The following is a 21,543-nucleotide window of genomic DNA, read 5'->3' on the forward strand; positions in this document are numbered from 1 at the left end:
CTCTTCTAGCTTGAGTCTCTGATCCATTCTTTTCTTCCATTTTCAGTCCCATTTTCCTGTTTCAAAATCAATTTCAGACAAAAATGGTACAAGACAGTGACTAGTGGAGTGCTGCAGGACATCTACAATTAGTAAGAGACTACATCTGGAGATATCCAAGGTCAGATATGGCGGATAATGGCTTAAATAGCTGGACGTCATCAAATTTTATGCAAAAATGGAGGCAACTAGGGTAAAGGATGGTTAACTGGGCTTAGTTAGAGACTAAACTACAGTTACTTTTCAAAAGAGGTCTTCCTTTCCTCTTTCTTCAAGCTCTGCCCAAGCTTCCATGGAGTTTGCTGGCTGAGATCTCTTCTTTACTCACTGATCCTTGCTCTCCATCAACAATGGCTTGCATAATGGCACTCTAGATATCAAATGCAACAGGTGGAGCACCATTTTATGACCTGTAAGAACTGCAACGTGGATTGGACAGCAGCCCAAAATTTGCGCTGATTTTTCCAGCCCTGTTCTTCATCTGTCCTCAGTCAATCTTCAACTATGGTGCTTCTAAATGATCCTTGGCAGTGATTTCTTCAACTTCCTGGTGTGTTTACTCGAAAATAGGGCTATATTCCTCATCCTTTCACTCTCTTGAGACCCTACATGAACATTCCATGGGCAGCCATGAAAGCTTCAGCCCAAGCTTTCATTTCTTAACAATTTCTTGAAGATTCTTCATCCTTTTAGCCCGTGGAATTATCTCAGCAAGGATTCTTCAACAAATTGCAAGGATTAAGCACGAAATGGTTAAAGATTGAAGATCAAGAGCTTCTATGGAGCAAAAATTTGGGGAAATGGGTTTAATGCTTCACTTTCAAGCATTTGAGGCTCTAAGATTATTCTTAAGTACCGGATAAACAAGCCTTGTGGATTATTTTACCAACATTGGACAACCGGGGGCTCTATCAAGCATATGAGATTGATCAAGTCATCTTCAGCCATGTCAAAGGTACTCTTCTTCAATTCTTAATCTCTCTCATTAATCCAATTGCTGAGCTTAATCCATTTGATTGAGAGATTAAAGAATTGAACATTATTCATCAAATTCTCAGCCAACCTTTGCTTGAATCCATCTATTCATGAATGCAATGCTTGCTTTATGCATATTAGTTCCAATCAGTGAATTAGAGGCTTTAATCTGAAATCTCAACATAATACTTGAATCTCATTGATTGAATCCATTGATTGATGAATTTGTTTACTCTAATCCGATTGATTGACTGAATTTATTTTGCCCAAGTTGAAATATTGTAAAAGGGTAAGTACTAGCAATCAGTGAGTCACTGAATTGCATCGGTAAGACCCTTCTCCTATCCCAATTTTTCAAAATCTCATTCAATTGCATCTCATGAAAGGTTGAATGAATATTTCAGAAATGTATATCATGTTGATTGCTTAGAACACTAGCCTCTGCCATGTTGATATTCCCACCGAGGAAAAAGGTGGATGCCGGGGGAGATAGTGGGACAAAAGAGAGGTGACCCTCCCTCACTATCGAAGATCCCGAAGGGATGGAACCAATTGACCCGGGGGGAGCTTTGCCCACCTCCCGGTGATTCGGAGCCCGTGTAGGGAGCCTGTCATGCCGTTTTATCCCTCACATAGGTACAACGAGTGGAAAATTGAAGATTGAAGACTTTTCAAGGACTCAAGTACCTACAGGACTAAAACAGGATAAAACAGGGAATTTACAAGTCACTTACAGGGTACTTACAGGTGGTTACAGGTACACCATTTACTATTGAAGCACATGTGCAAGTACTACAGGATACCCACATGTCCTATATACCCTTTTGCAGGGTTTGGTAGCTATTTGGGGTTACTATCTTGCATTACAGGGTCAAAACAGGGCACTTACAGGACTGGACAATTCAGACTCTGAAATCCAGCTACAGAATTTTTTGTTCTAAACCTGTTATAGTGTGCTATATCTCATCTCGAAGAGGGCATTCTTAGCTTCGATTCGCACAAAAAAGTTCTGAAATCGGAGCTTCCTAGCCAAAGTTATAGCCGTTTTTCTAACAGGGGGTACTGTAGGACTGCACTAATATGGCAGGACATAAAGGCAAAAATAAGGTCCAGGAAGATTATGCTCACCAAATCAAGGATTCCATGATGGATAGTACACTTCAAGAGAACCCTGAAGAGCTTCAACAACAAGGAGAAGTCAGTATACTCAATAATACTCTATGTGCCCATGAACAAAGATATAGGGAACGACATGAGGCTATCTTGTCAAGAATGGAGCAGATGGTTCTATTTACTGATCAGACCAAGGCTTCTATTGATAAGTTGGTGGAATCCAATGAAAAACTCATGGCACAAATCTCTAAATTCATTCAGTTGCAAATGGCATCAAGAGAAGTTAATGAGAAGGCTTGTTCAAACAGTGGCCCTGCAGCCCCACTTCAGCCATCTAATCAAAATGGTCATGGAAATGGGATTATTGGAAGAAGAGGCATTCCAAATAGTCAGTACGAAGTAGGAGAAGCTTCACAAAGGCATGATGACTATTTGGGCAGTTTGAATGGGGGCCAATACTCAAGCTTTTGGACTGCATACTCAAAATTCTAGGGGTGCTCTACCAACAGGAAGATTACATAGTAATTCTCAGCCACTTGTTGGAAGATTTCCATCTCAATTTGGAGGCTCTGTACTTGGTAATCCTGATCAGCCAATTTTGGGATAGCAACCCTTTCATGAAAGGGAGTTTAAGGACAAAATTGTTTTAGCCAAATTTAATGGCCAGTCATCTTCACCGTCTGATTTAGAGGAATGGACCTCTAAGATGGAGTCCTACTTTGATATATACCCTAAAACTGATGATATGAAGATTCACTTTGCTTCCTTGCATCTAGAAGGATTTGCCAATACTTGGTGGAGGTATATCAAGAAAGAAAATATACTTGTAGAGAATTGGAAAGCTTTCAAGGCACTTATGGCTGAAGTCTTTGTTTCGCCTCTTGAGAAAGAGAAGTTAGCACGGAGATGGTATGGTTTGGAACAAAGGGGCCTAAGTGTAAGAGAGCATACAAACCAATTCCTCAACTTGACCATGTATGTGGAAAGCATCGGTGATGAGGCTAAGCTTCACAAGTTTATGTATGGTTTGGAGCCATCTTTGTCAGCTGATGTTATGGCGCAAAATCCTACTTCACTTTTTAAGGTTATTGAGCTTGTGGAGCGCTATGGAAGAAAGTATAGAAAAGAATCTTCATTTCAGCCTGGTTTTGGACAGCCAAGGACCGTTTTAAAGCAGGGACTAGTTGATAACACTTATGGCAGTAATCATGTGCCTAATGGGAGCTTACGAGTACCAACTTATCCTCCATTTAATGCTTCTAGGCCTCAAAGTAATTTTAGGATAACAAACAGTCCGAAAGTTGAATTCAAATAGGGGGATAGCAAGCCCAAGTCCATTTCAGCTAATACAAATCCCAAATCTATTCCCATGGATCTTTACAAGGAAAGGAAGGACAAGGGCTTATGTTTCAAGTGTGGAGAAAAGTATACACCTGATCATGCTTCAAAGTGTGTATACAAAAATGCCAAGCCTAAGCTTCAGAGTATGCTGGTTTTTTAGGATTTTGAAGATGACATAGATGAAACTAATGCAGTGGCAATTAATGCTGAAAATGAAGATCTTGAGGAGGAAGTTGGACAGGAGTACTTTTATGATCCAGCCGACTCTTTTCCTTTTGATCCAGATGGAAATGTTCCGTTTGACCCTGGTGGATCTTGTGATGAGTCGTTTGCTGCCACTAATTGTTCTATCTCTATGGATGCTTGGACTGGATCTAAGAGCCCTAATACACTTCGTATGAAGGGAAGCATATGTGGAAAGCCAGTGTTCATCCTGATAGACACTGGCAGTACTCATAGTTTTGTCAATAAGTCCATCATGGACAAGTTAAATTGTGTTATAGCAGCCCATTAGAGTACAAGTGGCTAATGGTGAAGAAGAAATCAACACAGAGATTTGCCCACAGGTTTCTTTGCAATTGGCTGAAAATTTTGAAACTAAAGTAAACCTGATCACTCTGGAAATGGGGCCTATAGATATTGTACTTGGTTGTGATTGGTTGATGACATTAGGCAAGATCACTATGGATTTCTCACAGTTATATATGGAGTTTATCTCCAATGGACAGCTTATCCATTTACAGGGAATTCCTAGTAGATCTGATTTTCAACTTATCACCATTCAACAACTCAAAAGAGAGTACAAAAAGCGCTCACAAATATTTGTTTTACATTTGAACAAAGAAACACAGGATCAGCCCAATAATTCAGCAAACCATCCAGCCTTGACAGCTCTTCTTGAGGAGTATAGAGATTTGTTTGAAGTACCTACTTCATTGCCTCCTAAGAGAGCAGTGGATCACCCCATTGATTTGGAGCCCAACTCAAAACAATCAATAAGCCACCTTACAGATTATCAAAGTGTGAACGAGAGGAAGTAGCCAAGCTAATCAAAGAACTTCTTGAAATGGGATTCATTGAACCAAGTTCTTCACCTTACGCATCTCCAGTCCTGTTAGTCAAAAAGAAAGATGGATCTTTCAGAATGTGCATTGACTACATGGATCTCAATAAGATAACAATGAAGAACAGGTATCCTATACCCAGGATTGATGATTTTCTTGATGAGCTTAAGGGGGCTCAATTCTTCATGAAGATTGATTTGAGATCAGGGTATCATCAAATTCGCATGCAAGAGGGTGATGAAGTCAAGACTGCTTTTAGGACTGATCCTGGGTTCTATCATTTCTTGGTGATGCCATTTGGGCTTACAAACGCTCCAGCTACCTTTCAAAGCCTGATGAATAAGTTCTTGCAACCTTTCCTCTTTCAATTTGTCTTGGTATTCTTTGATGACATCTTGATCTATAGCAAGACTTTACAGGATCACTTGGCACATATGAGGATGGTTTTTGATGTATTGAGACATCATAGGCTTTTTGCTAAGGAGAAGAAGTGCTCTTTCATGCAGACTGAAGTGGAATACTTAGGACATATAGTCAGTGAAAAAGGAATATAGGCTGATCCCAAGAAGGTGCACTGCATAAGAGATTGGCCAATGCCTACTACTACTAACTGTCTTAGAGGATTCCTTGGTCTATCCTCATTCTATCACCGATTTATAAAGCATTATGCGGCAATTGCAGCTCCTTTGACTGGCAGGTTGAAGGAGGCTTTCTTTTGGGATGCTCTTGCAGATAACAGCTTCAACCAGTTAAAGGAACTCCTTACTTCTGCTCCTATCTTAGTATGCCTGGATTTCTCCAAAGAGTTTACTATACAGTGTGATGCCAATGGCCATGGCATTGGGGCTGTTTTGCTTCAGGAGCATGGAGTAATTTCATTTGAGAGTTGTAAGCTTACAGATAAGGAGATGGCCATGAATGTTTACGACCAGGAGATGTTGGCTATCCTGCATGCAATCAAGAAGTGGCACCATTACTTATATGGCAGCCGATTCAGAGTACATAGTGATCACCGGGTACTCAAGTATTTCCTTACTTAGTCAAATCTCACTCCAAAGCAACGTCACTGGGTAGCTACATTACAGAATTATGATTTTGACATCACTCATACAAGGGGCAAAGATAACATAGTGGCTGATTCTCTTTCTCGTATGTGGGACTGCAAAGTTTCAGCTATGACAAAATTACATAATGACTGGATTGAAGAACTACAGGAGGCCTATCTTTTAGATGAGGAATTCAGCCAAATCTTTCAGAAAATTACAGCAAGGTCTTATGGAAGAAAAATCACATTACCAGCTTAAAAATGGTCTTATTTGGTGGAAAGGCAAGATTGTTATTCCCTCTACTTCTTCTTTTAAGTGAAAAATTATGGAGGAGTTACATTCTTCGCCTTTAGCTGGACACTTGGGAGTTTTCAAGACTTATGACAGGATCAACAAAAGATTTTATTGGAAAGGATTGTGGAAAGATGTCAAGGACTTTGTTATGAAGTGTATGCCTTGTCAGCAAAATAAGGATAGCACCCATAAGCTAGGAGGTTTGTTACAGCCATTGCCTATTCCTACGGGTAAATGGACTCATATTACTATGGATTTCATTACTGGCTTACCTACTACTAAGAAGGGGTGGAATAGTATTTATGTGGTGGTTGACAGACTCACCAAAGCAGCTCATTTTATCCCAACAAAGATTCAGTTTACTGCTTCTCAAGTGGCCAACCAGTTTATGGAGCATATTTTTAGACTACATGGATTACCACAGGTGATTATCCATGATAGGGACTCAAAGTTTATGAGTAACTTTTGGCAGGCAGTATTTACATCTATGGGCACTAAATTGGCTCCATCTACGGCTTATCATCCTCAAACTGATGGACAGACAGAGAGAGTTAATAAATGGTTGGAGACTTATCTTCGCCATTTTTGCTATGATGTCCAAACCTCATGGGATTCTTGGTTACATTTGGCTAAGTTTGCTTATAACAATTCCACTCATGCAAGCATAGGAGTTTCACCCTTTGAGGCTTTGTATGGTTACAAGGTGCCCTTACCCACGGTCACCTTTAATGAAAAGATCAATCCTCATGGGAAGGAGGAATTGGAAAGAATGCAGACCCTTCTTTAGCAATGTAAGGTGAATCTAAGGAAGGCTCAAGATCGAATGAAGATGTATGCTGATGAGAAGAGGAGGCCTTTAGAGTTCTAAGAAGGAGAGATGGTTTTGTTAAAGGTGCCCAAATCCAAGTACTCTACGTTAAAAGATGGATCCAGTAATAAGCTTGCCCACAAGTTTTATGGCCCTTACAGGATCCTTAAGTGAATTGGAGATTTGGCATGCAAACTAGAGCTTCCCTCTTCTACAAAGATTCATAACGTCTTCCATGTTAGTCAGCTCAAGCCCTATTATGGTGATCCAGTGAATATAGTTGATGAGCTGCCACCCATTGATGAAGATGGTCTTGTTCAATACATCCCAGAGGCTGTTATAGGTCAGCGTGAAAAGAAGCTTCGATAACGTTCTATTGTGGAGGTTTACCATCTGAAGAGGCTTCTTGGAGACCTGATTCTATATTGGATGAGTATCCATACTTGAGGGAGACATTGGTGGTGGGGCTGAAGCCTATTGTTTATGGAGCTAGTAATGATGCAGACTAGTTCAGGACAGCACGCTGTTTTAGAACAGTTTTTTATCGTAACTAATTTTCAAAATTAAGCTATCTATATGGGCTTAAAGTACTCTTCAAGAGCTTCATTTTGATATATGGTACATCTCATTTGGACACTTCTATCAAAAGTTATGGCAGATTTGGTCTAGCAGGGACTGTTTACTCAGCAAGCTGTCTACTTTGTTCTGGGATTATTTATTGAAGACTTTATGGCTCCATTTGCTTCTGAAGTAATTCAAATCATATATATAGCCGGGGCTTACTATTTTTCTTCCAATTCAGCTCATGTAGTGGTCATTTTTCATTCATTTCCCATTTGTAAAGCTGTAAAACAGAGTAGTACTCTGTTCTATCCATCTTCTTTCTAGTTGTTTCTAGGTTTGTTTTGGAGGACAAAAACTTTTGGGAAGGGATGGATTGTAAGAAGCTGGGAATAACAAATTAGTATTAATAATATTCATATTATGCCATATCACACTGACATTGGTATAAAAGGAGAGAAGATGTAAATTTCACATCTTTTTGACACATTGATACAATTACAATCTTTCTCTCCCTTCTTGCTCACAGCTTCTATGGCTTTCCCTTCTTTCATGTCTTTCTCTCTCTAAATCTAGTCTTTCTCTCTCCTCTTCACTCTTCTTCTCTCTCTTCCTGCAGTCTTTCTCTCTCTTATGCAGTCTTCTCTCTCCTCTTTCTCTCTCCCTAGTTCTCTCTCTGACATCCTTCTTCTCTTTTCTCTCCCTCCTCTCTCTCTTGTTTCTCCCTCCTTCTTTCTCTTCTCTCCTCCTCCTTATCTCCCTCTTCTTTTCTCTCCTCACTCCTCCTTCTTCTATCTCCTCACTCCTTCTCTCCCTCTTCTCTTCACATTGCTCACCACAGGGGACAATGGTGTGCAGACAACAAATGGGGGGGGGGGGGAGGGAAGCTTTTTCGTTTCACAACGAGGAGGAGGGTGGCCCTTTAAATAGGGGGCACAGCTGTAAGCCGCCAACCTGGGCGGCATGCACCTCCCCTTCTTCCACATCACTCCCTCTCCCTCTCTCCCCGATGTATTGTCGGGGGGGTTGGGAGGGAAAAGAAAAAAATGTTAATTTTTTTTAAAAAAATGAAAAAATATTACATCCTCTCCCCCTTAAAGGAATCGAGATGTCCTCATCTCGAGACAAGCACAATTGGGGCTTATAACCTGTGGGTTAAGGCCCACCATGCTTTCGCTGCGCAACCCTGATTACTCAAATTGTCATCTTAAAATAACAACTTGCCATAACTCATAGGGTTCAATAGGATTCTGTCCAAATACATGACTTATTATCTCGAGAGGATCTTCCTAGGTTATCTAGTCATCCTCAAAGGTTACAACAGGCTCCAAGCCTTCATCATCATGTGGTTCATAATATGAGCCAAAAGTATACTTTAGACGGATTCGTTTGACCGCACGTTCCTGATTCTCAGGGTCCAACTCTGGACAATCTGTTTGGATGTGTCCTAGTTCATTGCAGTGGAAACATCGGCGGTTGGGACATCTTTTACGGATGTGACCTATCTCACGCACTTGTGGCACCTTTTGTCTTGATCTTGTCAGTCATCTTCATCATAGTTGCCTAATTTAAGTTCTTGGATGATTGGATTTGCTCAGAGTAATGTGTCTTGCAAGTCCATTGGGCACATTGATTTCAATCGGGTGTTTATGGGTGGATTCAACCCAGCACAGAACTTTGACACTTGTTGTGTCATATCCATTAGGGGTGCATACTTTAGGAGTGAAACGAACTTTGAATAATATGCTTCAAGGGATAATCCTAGCTACTTCAAGTCATAGAATTCATTCATATTTTGTGTGCGTTAGGCAAGTGGCAGATACCTCCCTCGCACAACTTCCTTAAGCTTATTCCAAGTGACTGTCCCTCTGAGATCACTTGGTCTCTGCACCACTATTTCCATCAAAGTCTCGCTTCACCTGAAAGCATAAGTTTGACGAGCATGGCTTGGTTAGCAGATGCAGTTCCTGCTGCATCAAAATAGTCCTCCATGGACTCAATCCAGATCTCGGTGTCAGCTTGAACAGTCCTTCCCTTGCCATCAAACTTGGGTGGCTTAATTTGCTTGAGAAGGAACTTCTTCTCTTGCATGTCAGCATTCATGGGTGCAGAAGGTGCCTGACAATCAAGCCATACCACTTAGGTTATTTAGGACATGTCTATGATTCGAACATTAATCAATCGTGCATCATTAAGAAGTTTTGCTCTAATACCAACTGTAACATCCCCGCCCCTCAAATTGTAGGACATGTCTTAGTAGCCCATCGAGAGATCAATCTAGAGGACACCGCCCGGCACTCCCAAGGAATGACATGAGGTTTGTCAACTAGGGTCTCTCGAGTCTGCCTCGCAACGGAACTTATCCGACCGTTTCCACTCAGATCGGGTTCCTAGTCAACATTGTCTAAGGTCATAGACTGACCTTTTCCTAACATTACTTGTTAACATTCCCTTTGAGGAAAGCTCTCTGCTAACCGAGACCACCCTTTCGTAGGATAGACCCATTGGTCACATCCACCACGCTTCCCTCAAGGGTTGTTTTAGTTATATAATTACCTACCACGTTATGCTTGACACATAAAAATAGCTTCCTTCATTAACCCGTTAGTCACACGTTCCTTTACGTAATTTAGGACACAGACACGAAGACAAGATAAAACAAGATAAAACACTTTCTTAACTTATCTTCAGATTAATGTGTGTCTCCTGCCCATATAGGAGAATTAAGTGCTCCTTTTTGCCTCCGTAGAAAAATCCTTCCGTCTTTTGGCAATAAAACCCGAAGGTTTATCCTTTCAATATTCTGCCTTGTAACTAGTTCAAGACCTCGAGATCCCATCTCGAGTTATGTAGAACACTTCTGTAGGGCACGGAGGCATTGGGATTTATGGCCAGAGCCCCCATTGGCACCCAAGCGTCCTCCTATACCAAGTGATTTCCACAGAGAGACCTCTCACGGCACGTTCGGTCCACATTCGCGGCGCGGATTTCATAACCCCCTTGGTTAGGGTTTGGCAGCTCGCGGGGGGTAGCTAGCACCATCCTTCCTTAATTATTCCTTTAGGAAATCAACCATAGTTGAAGCAACCAGCTTAATAACAATTGCTAGGGAAAATGTTCCTTTCGTTTCCATGGCAATCAGTCATCTCAGACCCAGCCATGAAATCATCAAACACTCCCCACTTAGGTTAACATCCAAAACCACATTAACAAACAATTGAATGCACAACCTCTTGCTTCAAGGCATCACAATCCCATTGCATGCATAATCACAATTTTAACTAGATGTATCAAAACACTTGCTTAAGGAATTTACAACCTTTCCAAACTGCCAAGCATAACTTGGGTCAACAATCCATTCACGGTTAGGTCACCAGCTTCAACTAAGCTAGGAGCGTATCCATTTGCGATAGTCCATAGCAAGATCGATAAAACAATTCGCAGGAAATTATACTTATTCCTAATGCACTGGATCACATGCGACTTGCGTCTATGAAAGTCTAGGGTTTTGTCTAAAGATGCAAGTGTATCTCATGAACAGAAATTAACATTTCATGTGTTTCTTTTAACCATGATTGCGAAACCCGAATTCTAAATGACTATTCATGCACTGAATTGGTTAAAAAGCTATCATTTTATGTGTAGTAAGGTGATAACCTTATCATTTTATGTGTGTAAAAGCTACCATTTCGTGCCTAAAATCTTGTGCGAATTCCAAACTCTACCGTTTCACACATGCAACTTAGCTCTTAGAGTAAACAAAACCCTATGCATGACATCAATCCTTTCATCCCTTCCATGAGAAATGACTCCTAAGTTAACTTTTTAGCACTTAGAACCTGGGCTTGATTTGCGTGTGTTGCGTTGGTCATTCCACTCACCCCTCCAGCATTAACGGTGGCTTGGTTGCCTACGCTTCCCGCGACTATCTTCTTGGGAGCCATTCGCCTCACGGAGATCGGGCAGTCTGAACCTTGACGGGTTTCGGGTTGATAGGTTTGGAAGAAAAGACCGCTGGATGGGCCCTTTGCTGAGAGGGTGGTTTGGGTGTGGTTCCTTGCAGCTACCCACCAACTCCACTCCCTCTCCTTCTTTCCCTCTCTCTCTCTCTCTTCCCCTTCTTTTCTACTATTTCTTTCTCTCTTCTTCATCTTTTCTCTTATTTTCCTACTCTCTCTCTCTCCTTCTCTTCTTTTCCTATTGCTACCTCTTCTTCTCCCTCTTCTTCCACTACTTCTCTCTCTTCTTTTTCTCCCTTCCTCTTCTTCTTCTCCTCTCTCTCCCTCTTCCTTCTTCTCCTCTTCTCTTTTCTCTCCCTCCTCTCTCTTCTTTCTCCCTCCTTCTTTCTCTTCTCTCCTCCTTCTCCTTGTCTCCTCACTCCTTCTTTTTCTGTCTCCTCACTCCTTCTCTCCCTCTCCTCTTCACACTGCTCAGGGGGGACAATGGCGTGTAGACAACGAATGGGGGGGGGGGGGGGTTTGCAGAAATAGGGGGGAGGGGCTTTTCTTTTCATGGCGAGGAGGAGGGTGGCCCTTTAAAAAGAGGGGGGGTGCAGCTGTAAGCCGCCACCTAGGCGACATGCACCTCCCCTTCTTCCACATCACTCCCTCTCCCTCTCTCCCCGACGTACTGTCGAGGGGGAGGGAAAAGGAAAAAAATAAATAAAATGGGAAAATGTTACAACAAGTTTGTCATGATTTTATTTTTTTAGGATGAGTTAATGGATAAAATGTGTTTTCCTTTCGCTAGAATTGTTTTCCAAATGCATGTTATTAATTGGGGTCAAGGATTTGTTCAAGGTAGAGTTGATGATTGAATATGGTTATTTTCTTGGGGAATTTACTATATGTGTACCCTCTATATCACATGTTTTTAAGGCCTATTTATAAATATCAATGATTTTTTTCTTAATAAGACATAACCCTTTTCTATTCAATCTATAGTAACCCCTTTTGTATGTGAAAAATGTATAAAAATGGTATTTTAAAAATATCTTATATTGAGCCCACATGATACATACATATATTTGTGATTGAATTCCCTAGGGTTATTTTAGAGCTTTTATTATCTTTTTCTAGGTTTGGGAGGATGCTCCCTTAGTTAAGTGCGGGGATATGTTGAGTGTTGAAATGATTATATTTTAAGCTATTTTTTATTAGAATTTTGGGTGTTTTTGTTTGATTTTGCTATTGATTGATTAGTTTTTGGATGGTTTTGAAATATTTTGAAGTGTGTCAAAATGGATTGAGTAGGTTTGAGAAACTCCTAATGGTTTTTAGTTGGGTTACGATGTGCTCATTAGCTCAGTGGTGTGTCTATATAGTTCTAATGGGTCTATTTTCCTTTTGTTTGAAAGGTTATGATTATAAAGGAGTGATTTGAGAAGTGATTGAGAGTGAATTGGATGGTCTTTGATGGGTTGAGTTGGTTTTGGTTTGAGCTCTATGGTTTTTATGCCTTCTATAGACCTTCTATACTGTACTATTGAGATTCTATATGCCTTCTAGTGCCTTCTATATGCTTCTCTAAGTGTTCTAATGGATGGATGTTTAGCTTGGAGATGTTTTCTAATCTTAAAAAGAGAAGAATGGAAGCTCACAATATCTTGAAGAAGCAAAAGAAGTAGCTAATTAATACTGAAGTGAGAGTGACATTGATGAGCTCCCAAGGGTCTTTATAGTAGCTCTTGTGCCTCTTCATATCAGGCATGCTTCTTGGGAGGGGTATCCATTACCAAGAGAGGATTATTGAGTGTGATTATTTGTTATTCTCATGTATTGTTAAGAGAGAGCATAGGTGAGAGAGTGTATGAGAGATAACCGATTTTTATGAAAAAACATTATATCTACATGAGACAGATTAAGAGAAAGACTATGAAGAGGATGAAATATAAATACTATGTAATGAATCCCATTCAAATTTGAGCATTTCTTTGTGTTATTTTGGTTCTTTATGGTTTCTATAAAGAATATGTTGAAGTTTTGTTGTGATAAATCCATGGGAGATTCACGATATTATGTTGCATGAAGATTGGTTGTCCTTGGTATTTCTTTTCTTATTGTGGTTGATGGAAGTATGAAGAGCACGCTTGTTGGTGTTACAAGATAGATTTTCTTGTATTAATTTCCATGTTTTCTTGGTATTTCTCTTGTGGCTTTAGATCCTACTAAAAATGATATGATCTATATTGCATAGAGCACGCCTAATGCTATCACCAGTAAAGTAAAAATATCTATGAAGCTTAACAATGGGTTAAAAAAAACCTTAAATATGTATTCTTGATTTATTCATTAACCAAGAATCTAATTTCCATTGGAAGCATGGTGAAAAAGGGCATAAAAGTAGAGTTTGAAGGTCAAACAATGCGTGATCAAACATGTAAGAAATATGGTCATTGTAAGAGATGAGAAGAAAAAAAATATTTTCAAATTGAGGGGATCAATTGTAGCACTTGTAGGCATTAAGGAGGAAAGAAGATTAGCCATATTACCTCCTTTAGAGCTACAACACAAAAGGTATGACAATTTGAGCTTCAAATCTCTCTCTATATTGAAGTTGCAATGCATGGTACAAGGTGTTCCTACTCCAAAAGTGTGGCAAAATATGTGTAGCATATTGCCTTGGCAAACAATCAAGAGATAAGTTTCTGTAATATTCCCACACAAGTAAAAGTTAGTTGGTTAATTGAAAGTTAGTTAGTCAATTAATAAGTTAGTAAGGTTACTACCTAAAGGCTAACTAAGGTAAAAACTAACTAACATTAATAACTAACCATCTTTATTTAATCAAAAATATTTTTTATTTTAAAAATTAAGATTCGTAAATCTAATATTTTTCTCAGATTAACAAGGACCATAGCCATCCTTCATGAAAGTTACAACGTAAATGCAAGTCATATTAATTATTAGTGTTAATGTGTATAGTATGGATGGTCTAGAAATACAAGATTTTTGGGCAAAAAACTATCATATTTTAGATATTATCTTAAAAAGATATGGATATTTTTAAAACTAGATGTCATTTAAAAGAAAATACAAGTGATGTTTTAGTTAGTGTTGGAGATTTTATAAAAAGAAAAACAATAAAGAGAGAGATTGGCAAAATCACACGTGCCGCAATCGTTGTCTACAGGCAGTAGACATCACTTCAAACATGGAAAGAAAGAAGGAGTGATCTGAAAGCTTTCCAAACAAATGTCTTGGGGTTTCACCCCCCTTTTTGGAGCCAATGGAACCATAAGATTTATGAGTTAAGCATTAGATCACTGAGTTTTCCAAGAGTCCCTCCACCAAGAACTCTTGTTCTCAATCACATCCCCTCTTTTCTAATTCATTATAAATATGAGGTATGGGGAAGCACAAGGAAGCATAAGGAGACCCCAAGAGGTTGTGAGAGAGAGGTAGGGAGAAGGATACCCCTCCAAGAGATTGTGAGAGAGAGCTTGAGAGAGAGAGAGAGAGCGAGAGAGAGAGAGAGAGAGAGAGAGAGAGAGAGAGAGAGAGAGAGAGAGAGAGAGAGGAATTACTCTGAGGGGCTACAAGGGAGAGAGTTAGCTTAATTCCCTCTCTCTCGATCCTCAACTTAGCCATATTCTCTTACACTCTCACATCTCGAATCTATTCCACCTTCTTAATCTCTTGAAACTACTTGCGGACAATGGCCTCCAAGCAAAGAATATTGTGTCATGTGGATGGCAATCCTACAACCAGCAGCGAAGCTTTGGGCAAAGGCATCACTGTCAATCCAACTGCGGCCCCGATCATAAGCAATGTATTTCTAAATTGATAGATGCTTTCTTTGATTCTCACATGAGATACATTAGGCTCCATACTATGATGTACGAGAATAGGTCATGGGAAGGGATAGGCCTCTTCTCACATATTTGAAAGATGGAGTTTGCAAAGTGCATGTATCAAGGGAAGTTAATTGCACTTAGTTGCGTATGGCTTATTCCTTGATAGAGCAATCGGTCAGGGGATTATGAATAGCATGATCATAAAAAGAATGACACTAAGAATTGTGCATACAAGTATTAAGTAAATTTTGCATAGAATCGCTCTTTGATCCCAAGGGGGAGAGCGAATAGGGGATGGAATTATCATCGCGTCTATTCTTGTATTGTTTGGGAAAAATACAATTAGTTTTGTTGGGTGATTGAAAAACACCCTAAATGTTTTTTTTCAATCAATTGATTGCTGCATTGTGATTTGGATAAATATTCCAAGTGTTTGTGTTTGATGGTAAAAGCATGGCAAGGGTCGGTAATGACAAGTAGCCATGGGAAATAAAGGAATGTTTCACTGGAAGTTGAGATTAGGCTGATTGCCTTGATTATGCTTGATTCTTAATTAGATTAGTTAAGGAATGATATTTTGCACGGGTGGATGATCTCCAAGATCGCACGGCGGATTACCCTAAGAGAGCACTACTCGATTCACGGGCCAAAGGTCGAGTGGTAAAAAGGCCAACCACGGAAGTTATGTCTCACTACTAGGTTGCTTGGGGTCAATGGAGCTCTAGACACACCTTGCCTAGACCAGAACCGAATTGTAGACTGCCATGAGCCCAACGTCTAGAGCGTTGGAAGATCCTATTCTAGATAAAGGATAGAGATTATGGTGCCATGTGATTTGGATTGGGTACTTCTGTTGGACAAAAGGGATACATAATTCTCCTGTATGGGCAGGAGACAAAGATTAACTTGAAGTTAAGTTAAGGAAATTGTTTGTCAAAAGGAGTGCTTGTTTTGTTTTCGTGTCTGTGCTGTAAATTACGCAAATGAACCCTGTTTCCTAAAAGGCTTAATTAATGAAGTTGATTTTAAATGTTGCACATAAATGTGGTAGGACCTAATTAGAAAACTTAAGCTATCAAGGGAAGCGCGTGGCCCGAATCCCTCACAGGTCCATCCTACGACAAGGTGTTCCTAGAGAATTGGGAGGATTCTCACAAGGGTTTATCGTTGTTCGACTTTAGGTATTGTTAAGTTAGAACCCGATTCATGCCGTTTTAGGGGACCGGAATGGAACTATGCCCTACAGGTAGAGAGGTTGAGTGGCACATCCCTCTTTTTTTCCATTCTCTTTGAACCAAGTGCGATATGAATCTACTTTGGATTGGGTATCTTTGCATAAAATAGGATGTTCAGAACCAGATGCTAGAATGATGTTAGAAGACCTTGGCCCTAGGAATCCAGATTTCAGGTCGATCCTAGTGGGTATGCAAACGTTCCGTTATGAGGCGGACTTGGGAAACCCTAGGCGATAAACCCCATGACATTCCATGGAAGTGTCGAGCAGCATTCCTTAGACTCGCGTCTTTCGATGGACTGCTAAAAGGGTGCTTGGATAGCCGATAGTTGAGCATTTTACAATTGGTATCAGAGAGAAACTTTGTAATGATTTGCGATTGATTAATGTATGGTTCGTAGACATATCTTAAACGGAATAACCTAAATGGTATGGTTGATTGTTAGGCGCCTTCTGAACCCATGAATGCTAACATGCAAGATAAGAAATTCCTTCTCAAGCAAATTAAACCACTCGAGTTTGATGGAGAAGGGATAGATGTTGCAGCAAAGGCGGAGACATGGATTGAGTCGATAGAAGATTATTTCTCTGCTTCGAAAGAACTGCCTCAACAAATCAAGCAATGATAGCCAAACTTAAGTTAGTTGGTCTGGCTCGAATGTGGTGGAAGCAATGGTGTAAAGACAGAGGTATTTGTGAAGACATCACTTGGGTCCAACTGAAAGATGCTCTACATGGACAATGCCTTCCGCCGACCTACCAAACTTTGAAGATGAATGAATTCTTCAAGCTCAAGTAGTTGGACACTACAACAAAAAGGCCTCTTAGATGCGATTTTTGAATTGAGAGAAAATCTTACGGGCGCTTCTATAAGCCTGTCTAAATGCATGTGTACCATTTCGCGTCTATAGTTGCATGTATAAGGAAATCCACACGCACCAATAGATGCGCTTTAGATGCGCATATACACGCATAAATAAACGCGTAGACGAAAATCAAAATTATTATTTATTTAATTTCTTTTGTGTGTCTACAAGCGGGTCTACATGGAAGATTAGATGGGCACATAGACACGTGCATAGATGTGCTTTTACATGCACTAGTAGATGCGACCGCAAAACCAAAAATCTTCTTTTTTTAAAAAAGATATTTAATTTATTTTTATTAATTTGAATTATATATCGCATCTATGGATGCATGTACTCTACATTCTAGACGCAAGTATAGATGCACATTTTCTGCAATTTAGATACGCAAATAGAGACGAAGCACAGAATTGGGAAAAAACACTCTCTAGGTTTTTTCCCCCCTCCCATACATCAAATTGTGCATTTGGGGATAACACAATGGATATGAAGGCACGAGAATTGAAAAAAAAAATCCATGTATTCATTATATATAAAACGTATTTACATGGGAAGTTTAAGTGGTTGTGACCTAAAGTGTGGCCGCAAGCAGTAGGCTCAAAGATGGATGATTTAAAAAAAAGGAAACAAGGCCATAGAGGAGGCATGGTGCTCCTCTACGAATTTGAAGAAGAAATATCTTCGCTAGCGCCACCATTGCTACTGGCATTGCTATCCCCCTCCTCACTATGCTCCACATCGGGGTTCGCCTATACACACAAAAGATCAAGGTTGCTTATGTACAATTGCAAAGAAAAAGTTATAAATAGTCATATTTTTAATAGGAAAGTAAGAAAAACATACCTCTTTTGGCTGTCGAATCCTCATAGCCCGGTTGTATTTCTCCTCAGTGATGAGACCCTCCTCATAGAAGTGAAGCCATGTGGCTGCGCGGTTATGGCCTCGATGGTAACCTACCTCTCTAAGAGTAGGCATCCTACCAATGATAGTAGTCTGCAAAACAATTTTGATATACAAACAATTATGAGACACAATGTATTAGAACAAATTATATAAATAATTGAAAAAATATAAATTTTAAAAAACTAGAAATCAAAATATACTTACAAACTCTGCCTTCCACGACTCTCTGCCGCCCAATCCGTAATGCGACGATCCCATAGTTTCCATTTGGATGCGTCGGGCCTCTATGTGCTGACGACTCTTCACTTTCTCTGTTGCTTTCTTCTTGGCTTTCTTCCACTCTATGCGGTGGCATATAGGTGGTTGGCTATAGGCTCCACGCCCCTCCTCTTGTCTCCGCAATGACTCCCTGGTGCGTTTCATGAGGTGGGATATTTTGTTGTGAAGCAAATCCCTCACTTTTGTGCGTCCCCAATCATTCGAGAATCGTTGACCCTAAGGATTTGGGTATCTCCTATGGACTGCCCTTAGCACCTCCTGCCAAATCCGCTTTTCTAATTCTTGAAGTAAATGAAACAATCTTTATACGTCGCATGCATGACGCTCCTCATGTACGCCATTACATCCCTTTCTTCATCATCATGGAAGATGCCACCAATATCTGTAACTCTATAGTATTGACATATAGGCTCCTCTACGTGATCTTCTAGTGAGGGTGATCACTCGCCACCTCCTAGGCAACCCCCCACAAGCCTCATCCTCCCCCTCGACTCTCCCTCCTCCCTCTTTGTCGCCTACCCTCTGCCTCACTGGATGCACGTGCTTACGCAAATGCACGTGCGTCGGCTAACGCTTGTGCTTCAGTCGATGCATGTACAGGCGCTGCACGTGGAGTACCTGCAATTGGGGTTTGGACATTTGGTGTTTGGGAAGTTGTGCCAGGCAAAGACGTCAGAGGCATTCCAGACATGATGCTGAACACCTCGTCTGCTGTGGGAGAGCGGCCAAGGTGTCTAGTCATCTCTCCCATGAAGTCTTCCTTACTAGGAAAACCTCCAAAAAAAACATTGACCCCTCTGTTGAACTACGCAAAAGTATCATTCATGCGCTCTAAATCTGGGTCATTGCTAGATGAACCAGGATGCGACATTTGCAAACAAAACACAGGAATAAGACAAATTTGCTAAACTACAATATTGTGTAAACTATACTATTGTGTAACATGTTTGCACAATTCCAGAAATAAAAGCTTGTCTTTTTTATTAGACCCGACACATGTATATTCGCGTCTGAGATGCAGAATAGGCGTGCTCTTAGACGCTTCCCCAAAGTCAAATCCTTTGTTTTCTGAGCAAAGCGTGTGTATTCTCGCGTCTAGTATGCAGAATAGTCGCACTCAGAGACACGGTACCACCATGGAAAAAACAAAAGCTTTTTTCTGAGCATGGCGCGTGTATACTCACGTCTATCATTCAGAATAGATGCGCTTAGAGATGCGCTTGTAGATGCGATAACACAAAACACAGATGTGCATCTATATCTGCGTCTACTCTGGAAACTACACACGCTCTCAGACGCGCTAAGTCGGCCGCTCTCAGACCGACAACCACCATGATTTTTTTGTGATATAAAAGCTTCAAATTCATAGAAAGAAAGATCCTAATACAGAAAGAGAGAGAGAGAGAGAGAGAGAGAGAGAGAGAGAGAGAGAGAGAGAGAGAGAGAGAGAGAGAGAGAGAGAGAGAGAGAGAGAGAGAGAGAGAGGACTCACCTTGGGTCTTTGGTATGGACGGGTGGTGGCGCTACTTCCTTCCCCTTCTTCCTCTCGTTGGTGAGTTGTTCTCCCTTGATGATTGCTGCTTGTTGTCTCCTCTCTTTGCCTCTTGTTCGTCTTGTTCTTCTCTCTTTCTTCCTCTCCTTGGCTTTCTTCTCTTTAGCTATCTTCTTTCCCTTCTTATCTCTTTGAAGTGAAAGAAGAGGTGAGCCATGAGGAGGTGAGTCATGAAGAGACTAGTGGAGGTAGACTGCATGTCGGTTGAATTCGAGCTCCAGAACGCACAAAAAACACAAGAAAGGCGCAGTTTGAAAAGAAATCGCTTGTATCTTTTGAATTTTGACGTTTGCATCTATTTTTGCGTGTATATGCGCATCTAATTTTACGTAAATGTGCTAATATACGTGTATTTAGACGCACAGATAGACGCAGGCATAGACGCCCATTTAGCGCGCTTGCGTTTTTATCATAAGTTTTTGTATTTAAGATAAGTTTTGATAGTAAGTTTTTATCATAAGTTTTTAATTTATGATAATTTTTGTGTATTTAAAATTGAATATCTTAGAATAATTAATACGCCTTGAAGTTTTTATGTAAACATATTAATAACAAATTTTATGTTGTTATGAATTAGGTTTAGTCATGTCGTCGCCATCACCTAATGCGGTACACGCTGATGAGTCAACGAGCATATCCTCAAGTGAGGATGAAACATTACGTCTTCATACTTGAGATGCATGGCTACGACGAAAAATTAAATGCATGTGTGATTGTTGTCGAGGGTGTATTTTTCAAGCACGTCGAGTTGCAATATCACACCTCAGCATGTATGGAGAATGGGACCGAGAAAAATCACCAGTATTCATTGTTTTTAACACTAAGATTGCTAGTCTATATTTGAAATATATATCAACGTACATGTAACTCCCTTTTGTGGTTGAGCAGGATGCGGTGCCACATTCTCAGATGCTCCCTCCCGAGTGTCGAGAGGCTGCAAAACATCGACGCGAGGAGGCAGAGTCTTCAAGAAGAGTGGAGACTGACGATCATGATAGTAGCCCTCATGAAATGCCCCATCAAGTTGTAGAGGATGAGATTTTGGAGAACATGGTACACAATCTATTTTCGCAACTAACCGGTTCGGGGAGAAGGTCACTCGACGAAGCTAGATGGCCCAATACACATAGCCTCATCTACTCCGTTGTATGAAGGTTGTACGTACTCTGTTCTTTGTGCGTCCCTCGAGATACTTAGCTTGCAAACAATTTATGGATGGAGTAATGTGAGTTTGAATGCGTTATTGAAGTAGGTATCAATTCAGTTTGGCTTATGAATCATAATATTAATTGTCCTATTTTGAAATCAGACACAAATATATGTTGGTAGTTTTTTAACTCACTTTTAAAAATATATGTAGGTTATTATCACAAATGCTTTGAAAAGGAAACAAATTTCCAACTAAGAGAGAGCAAGCAAGACATTACTTGACATCTCTGGGAGGCCTCGATTATGTCAAGATCCATGCATGTGTCAATGAATGTGTCTTATTTCGTGGGATTCATGATTTTGCACAGAGTGTCCTATTTGTGGTGAATCAAGATACGAAGTGGAGATGAAGTCAATGGATGTGCCTCGTAAGGTTTTGCGAAATTTTTTGATTATTCCATGTATTCAACTTATGTTCAAGTGTAAGTCTATTGGAAAGCTCATGTCATGGTATGCTAGTCATC

Source organism: Lygodium microphyllum, chromosome 9, assembly GCF_053477565.2.
Source record: "Lygodium microphyllum isolate KBCC chromosome 9, Lygodium_microphyllum_v1.1.10, whole genome shotgun sequence".
NCBI lineage: Eukaryota > Viridiplantae > Streptophyta > Polypodiopsida > Schizaeales > Lygodiaceae > Lygodium > Lygodium microphyllum.